The following is a 7,029-nucleotide window of genomic DNA, read 5'->3' as shown; positions in this document are numbered from 1 at the left end:
GTTGAATAGAGGGAAAGATTGAAGTGTATGTTGGATGTTGGACAGGGTTGGATGGTTTTTTTTTTGGGGGGGGATGAGGAAGGCCCTATTAGAAGTTACTTGGGCTTTATTTTATTTTCTCAGAAGTACTGAGTAGGACGTAGGAGGATAAAGACATGTTGTTTAATTAATAACCGTGACTGACCTCACACTCCAGCACGGTAGGTGGCGCCATGCACCTTTAACGTTGGTTTACGGACCGCCATTATATCACAGAAGAACAAGTTATTCAGTCTGTCAGCTAAACAGTTTTAGGTAGATAGCAATCAAACTGGTAACTAGACTTTGTCTTTATTCAACATCGACAAGACGTGGCATCATTTTGGTACGTTTTAAAAAAATATATATATAACCCAACACATCTGGAAATTAGCTAGCTACTATGGTCACTTTGTCATTGATTGATTTGGCTAACGTTAGCTAACTAACTAACTAACTAGTAGCAACCATCACAGCTAGCACAGGGGTTAGATAGTTAACTGGTTTACACCTAACGTTAGCTAACTAACTAACTAACTAGTAGCAACCATCACAGCTAGCACAGGGGGTAGATAGTTAACTGGTTTACACCTAACGTTAGCTAGCTAGCTAACTAACTAGTAGCAACCATCACAGGGGGTAGATAGTTAACTGGTTTACACCTAACGTTAGATAAGATTAAATAAAATGGCTGTTCCAACATCAAATGTAAATATGACATAGTTTGCTAGATTATAGACAATCTCTCCACCATTTCCTGGTTGCTGAAACTCTAATAGTTAGCCTATTTTAATAGTTTGACACCATGCTGTGCTGCTACCATGCTGTGCTTCTACCATGCTGTGTCTCTACCATGCTGTGCCTCTACCATGCTGTGCTGCTACCATGCTGTGCTTCTACCATGCTGTGTCTCTACCATGCTGTGCCTCTACCATGCTGTGCTTCTACCATGCTGTGCCGCTACCATGCTGTGCCTCTACCATGCTGTGCCTCTACCATGCTGTGTTGCTACCATGCTGTGTTGTCTTTAGGTCTCTATTTTCCATTTAACTAGGCAAGTCAGTTTAGAACTAATTGTTATTTACAGTGCCGGCCTCCTGATGGGGACGGAGGCCGGGTTAAACATTTACATTTACATTTACGTCATTTAGCAGACGCTCTTATCCAGAGCGACTTACAAATTGGTGCATTCACATAAAACACACATCATGATGAGAGAGAGACAACACTACAGGGGGAGGCTGTCATTCTGAATACGAAGCATGGTAGCAAGCAACAGCAACTGGTAGGCTGGTTGAGAACAAGTCCTTTATTTAACCAGGTAGTCCAGTTGAGAACAAGTTCTCATTTGCAACTGCGACCTGGCCAAGATAAAGCAAAGCAGTTCAACAACATACAACAACACAGTTACACATGGAATAAACAAAACATAGTGTCAACACAATAGAAAAATATACAAAACAATGTGAGTTTGTGTTAAAATAAGAGTCTAGTGTAGAGAATCATTATACCATCTAAACCGCTGTGAAATATATATTCCATAACCAAACATATTGTTGATGCAGGAACCAATGGGGAGCTTGAGGGGAGGGGCGTTCATGCAGGAACCAATGGGGAGTTTGAGGGGAGGGGCGTTCATGCAGGAACCAATGGGGAGCTTGAGGGGAGGGGCGTTCATGCAGGAACCAATGGGGAGCTTGAGGGGAGGGGCGTTCATGCAGGAACCAATGGGGAGCTTGAGGGGCGTTCATGCAGGAACCAATGGGGAGCTTGAGGGTAGGGGAGGGGCGTTCATGTAGGAACCAATGGGGAGCTTGAGGGTAGGGGCGTTCATGCAGGAACCAATGGGAATGTCCACATGCTGGAACGCCCCTGAATTGCGTGCTGCCGTTACTCGCTATTGCCTAATTTATTCACGTTGCGTAGAAACTATTCTAAAATACTATTTAATTTAACGAACGGAATTTAATAATGTTCGTACGCATAAAAAAAAATAGTGATTTAATCAAACAATCCCTACGAGCTTCATACACACACTGGTAGGAGATAACCGTTGATAAATGCCAATTGTTCTCAACCTCGGTGCTCATGTACAATCTTGGCTATTTGCATTTCGAAACTCTCCCAATTAACCATATGGTCAAAAGTCTACCTTTTTTTAAAGTCTGTAGGGAACATACGCCATACCATGATATATCCTACAACGGCGCAACCAAAAAAAACTATGCAAATGAAACTTTTCCAAGACTGAAAAAAGGTGCTCGTGTCAGAATTGACTACATCCAAGATGTGGTTTGACCTGTAAAAATAAAAACACAGTTACAAAGAGAGGATCATTAGGACAATACAAGTTGCTTTAGCAATAGCAAATATACCTCAACATTTTTTTTTTTTTAACCTTTTTTATTTAACTAAACATGTCAGTTAAGAACAAATTCTTATATTACAATGACGGTCTACACCGGCCAAACCCGGATGACGCTGGGCCAATTGTGCGCCGCCCTATGGGACTCCCAATCACGGCCGGTTGTGATACAGCCTGGAATCGAACCAGGGTGTCTGTAGTGACGCCTCTAGCACTGAGATACAGTTCCTTAGACCGCTGCGCCACTCGGGAGTCCAATGAATGAATGAATGAATGAATGAATGAACGAGTCGTGCGTCTTTTGTGCATAACATAACCTACAGTGCATTTGGAAAGTATTCAGACCCCTTGAATTTTTCCACATTTTGTTACGTTACAGCCTTATTCTGAAATGGATTAAATTGTTTTTTTCCCCCTCATCAATCTACACACAATACCCTATAATGACAAAGCAAAAACAGGTTTTAAGAAACGTTTGCAAATGAAATATCACATTTACATAAGTATTCAGACCCTTTACTCAGTACTTTGTTGAAGCACCTTCGACAGCGATTCCAGCCTTGAGTCTTCTTGGGTATGATGCTACAAGCTTGGCTCACCTGTATTTGGGGAGTTTCTCCCATTCTTCTCTTCAGATCCTCTCAAGCTCTGTCAGGTTGGATGGGGAGCATCGCTGCACAGCTATTTTCAGGTCTCTCCAGAGATGTTCGATCGGGTTCAAGTCCGGGCTCTGGCATAGACACTCAAGGACATTCAGAGACTTGTCCCGAAGCCACTCCAGCGTTGTCTTGGCTGTGTGCTGAGGGTCGTTGTCCTGTTGGAAGGTTAACCTTCGCCCCAGTCTGAGGTCCTGAGTGCTCTGGAGCAGGTTTTCATCAAGGATCTCTGTACTTTGCTCCGTTCATCTTTACCTCGATCCTGACTAGTCTCCCAGTCCCTGCCGTTGAAAAACATCCCCACAGCATGATGCTGCCACCATGCTTCACCGTAGGGAAGGATGGTGCCACCACTATGCTTCACCGCAGGGAGGGATGCTGCCACCACCGTGCTTCACCGCAGGGAGGGATGCTGCCACCACCGTGCTTCACCGCAGGGAGGGATGCTGCCACCACCGTGCTTCACCGCAGGGAGGGATGCTGCCACCACCGTGCTTCACCGCAGGGAGGGATGCTGCCACCACCGTGCTTCACCGCAGGGAGGGATGCTGCCACCACCGTGCTTCACCGTAGGGAGGGATGGTGCCACCACCGTGCTTCACCGTAGGGAGGGATGCTGCCACCACCGTGCTTCACCGTAGGGAGGGACATTGATTGAGTGGAAGCCTTTTCTGCTCCAGTAGTTTAACTTGTTTTAGGATGGTGCTTTTATGGCGATGTGGGGGGCCGTCTATTGCGCTGTTCGTATTTGGGAACCCATTAATGGCAGTGGGGAACGATTTCTTATGAGCCAATATTTACTTTCTCCTAAAAAAGTCACACCTGTCTCTAAAAACACACTCACTTTGAAATGCAGTGTTTGGCAAAATCTTACAACAGATTAGAGACTTTAATTTAGCAAGATGACTACGTCATATGAATAATTATCACAAGATGCACTGATGTGGTAAATTTATATATAGCCTGTAGAGAGATGTTGCATGAATTCACAATGGAAATACAATTCAATCGAAAACAAATTATTGAATTATTAGGCCTGCTCATTTTCTCCCTCATACTTTCCCTGCTCGATGCTTGACAAGCAGTTCCCTGGTCACTTGACACTGTGCGTACGCAATGGTCATGACAAACGTTCAGAATGATAAATCTCACTTTGTGTGGGAACGATCCCACGCATGGCCGACTACATCCATTCGCCCAAGGTCAATTATTTTTTTCGGTACCTATGTTTGTCCTCTGTAGTTAAATGCCTTTATTTTTTTAGCTGAAATCCATAGTTTTTCAATTTAAAGTTAATCAGATACAACTACTGTTTCCTTGTTGAGATTCAATTGGCACGTGCGCATTTCTGCTGAGTTGCCGTCTGAGAACTACAGCTATGAACAAACAGTTGGTGAATGTATTTGATTAACGTTTTACTGACAAAGTATGGATTTCAGCAAACAAACAAAGGCACGCAGCTACAGACAACAAACATAGGTACAAGGTATGTGTTTCATCATTAAAAAATGTTTTTACGTGTTGAACCTGGGCAAATCGATGTAGTCGGAGCTAGATTCCACTAGGCCTGGTCTCTGCTCCTCTCTGGTGATGGAGTCAGACACTTCATTCACCGTGGAGTTTAGTCCGCTATGTTCTAGCTAGCTACTGTACTAGTAACAAACGTTGATCTAGCTACTCTACTAGTAACAAACGTTGATCTAGCTACTGTACTAGTAACAAACGTTGATCTAGCTACTGTACTAGTAACAAACGTTGATCTAGCTACTCTACTAGTAACAAACGTTGATCTAGCTACTCTACTAGTAACAAACGTTGATCTAGCTACTGTACTAGTAACAAATGTTGATCTAGCTACTCTACTAGTAACAAACGTTGATCTAGCTACTGTACTAGTTACAAACGTTGATCTAGCTACTGTACTAGTTACAAACGTTGATCTAGCTACTGTACTAGTTACAAACGTTGATCTAGCTACTGTACTAGTTACAAACGTTGATCTAGCTACTCTACTAGTAACAAACGTTGATCTAGCTACTCTACTAGTAACAAACGTTGTTCTAGCTAGCTACTCTACTAGTTACAAACGTTGACTTACATTAGATAGCTAGCTACTGTACTAGTAACAAACGTTGTTCTAGCTACTGTACTAGTTACAAACGTTGATCTAGCTACTCTACTGGTAACAAATGTTGATCTAGCTAGCTACTGTACTAATAACAAACATTGTTCTAGCTACTGTACTAGTAACAAACGTTGATCTAGCTACTGTACTAGTAACAAACGTTGATCTAGCTACTGTACTAGTAACAAACGTTGTTCTAGCTACTGTACTAGTTACAAACGTTGTTCTAGCTACTGTACTAGTTACAAACGTTGATCTAGCTACTGTACTAGTAACAAATGTTGATCTAGCTAGCTACTGTACCAATAACAAATGTTGATCTAGCTACTGTACTAGTAACAAACGTTGATCTAGCTACTGTAGTAGTAACAAATGTTGATCTAGCTACTCTACTAGTAACAAACGTTGTTCTAGCTAGCTACTGTACTTGTTACGAACGTTGATCTAGCTAGCTACTGTACTAGTAACAAACGTTGATCTAGCTACTCTACTAGTAACAAACGTTGATCTAGCTACTGTACTAGTAACAAACGTTGATCTAGCTACTCTACTAGTAACAAATGTTGATCTAGCTAGCTACTGTACTAATAACAAACATTGTTCTAGCTACTGTACTAGTAACAAACGTTGATCTAGCTACTGTACTAGTAACAAACGTTGATCTAGCTACTGTACTAGTAACAAACGTTGTTCTAGCTACTGTACTAGTTACAAACGTTGATCTAGCTACTGTACTAGTTACAAACGTTGATCTAGCTACTGTACTAGTAACAAATGTTGATCTAGCTAGCTACTGTACCAATAACAAATGTTGATCTAGCTAGCTACTGTACCAATAACAAACGTTGATCTAGCTACTGTAGTAGTAACAAATGTTGATCTAGCTACTCTACTAGTAACAAACGTTGTTCTAGCTAGCTACTGTACTTGTTACAAACGTTGATCTAGCTAGCTACTGTACTAGTAACAAACGTTGATCTAGCTACTCTACTAGTAACAAACGTTGATCTAGCTACTGTACTAGTAACAAACGTTGATCTAGCTACTCTACTAGTAACAAACGTTGATCTAGCTACTGTACTAATAACGAACGTTGATCTAGCTACTGTACTAGTTACAAACGTTGATCTAGCTACTGTACTAGTAACAAATGTTGATCTAGCTAGCTACTGTACCAATAACAAATGTTGATCTAGCTAGCTACTGTACCAATAACAAACGTTGATCTAGCTACTGTAGTAGTAACAAATGTTGATCTAGCTACTCTACTAGTAACAAACGTTGATCTAGCTAGCTACTGTACTAGTAACAAACGTTGATCTAGCTACTCTACTAGTAACAAACGTTGATCTAGCTACTGTACTAGTAACAAACGTTGATCTAGCTACTCTACTAGTAACAAACGTTGATCTAGCTACTGTACTAATAACGAACGTTGATCTAGCTACTGTACTAGTAACGAACGTTGATCTAGCTACTGTACTAGTAACAAACGTTGATCTAGCTACTCTACTAGTAACAAACGTTGATCTAGCTACTGTACTAATAACGAACGTTGATTTAGCTACTCTACTAGTAACAAACGTTGATCTAGCTACTCTACTAGTAACAAACGTCGATCTAGCTACTCTACTAGTAACAAACGTTGATCTAGCTACTGTACTAGTAATAAACGTTGAGCTAGCTACTCTACTAGTAACAAACGTTGATCTACCTACTGTAGTAGTAACAAATGTTGATCTACCTACTGTAGTAGTAACAAATGTTGATCTAGCAACTCTACTAGTAACAAACGTTGTTCTAGCTACTGTACTAGTAATAAACGTTGAGCTAGCTACTCTACTAGTTACAAACGTTGAGCTAGC

At 41.4% G+C, this 7,029-nt stretch overlaps 1 protein-coding gene across 5 annotated transcripts in view; it reads left to right on the top strand.

The window, feature by feature from the left end:
* The first annotated feature begins 215 nt into the window (after positions 1-215).
* Positions 216-7,029, top strand: part of ankzf1 (ankyrin repeat and zinc finger peptidyl tRNA hydrolase 1) — a 49,435-nt gene continuing 42,621 nt past the window's right edge. For all 5 annotated transcript variants that reach the window (XM_045704936.1, XM_045704935.1, XM_045704934.1 and 2 more), the window contains exon 1: positions 216-364. The gene's annotated coding sequence lies outside the window, so the exon portion shown is untranslated. The remainder of the gene's footprint in view (positions 365-7,029) is intronic.

Source organism: Salmo salar, chromosome ssa21 (assembly GCF_905237065.1).
Source record: "Salmo salar chromosome ssa21, Ssal_v3.1, whole genome shotgun sequence".
Classification (NCBI taxonomy): domain Eukaryota; kingdom Metazoa; phylum Chordata; class Actinopteri; order Salmoniformes; family Salmonidae; genus Salmo; species Salmo salar.
The sequence above is the reverse complement of the archived record's forward strand: the minus strand, read 5'-3'. Positions and strand labels throughout refer to the sequence as shown.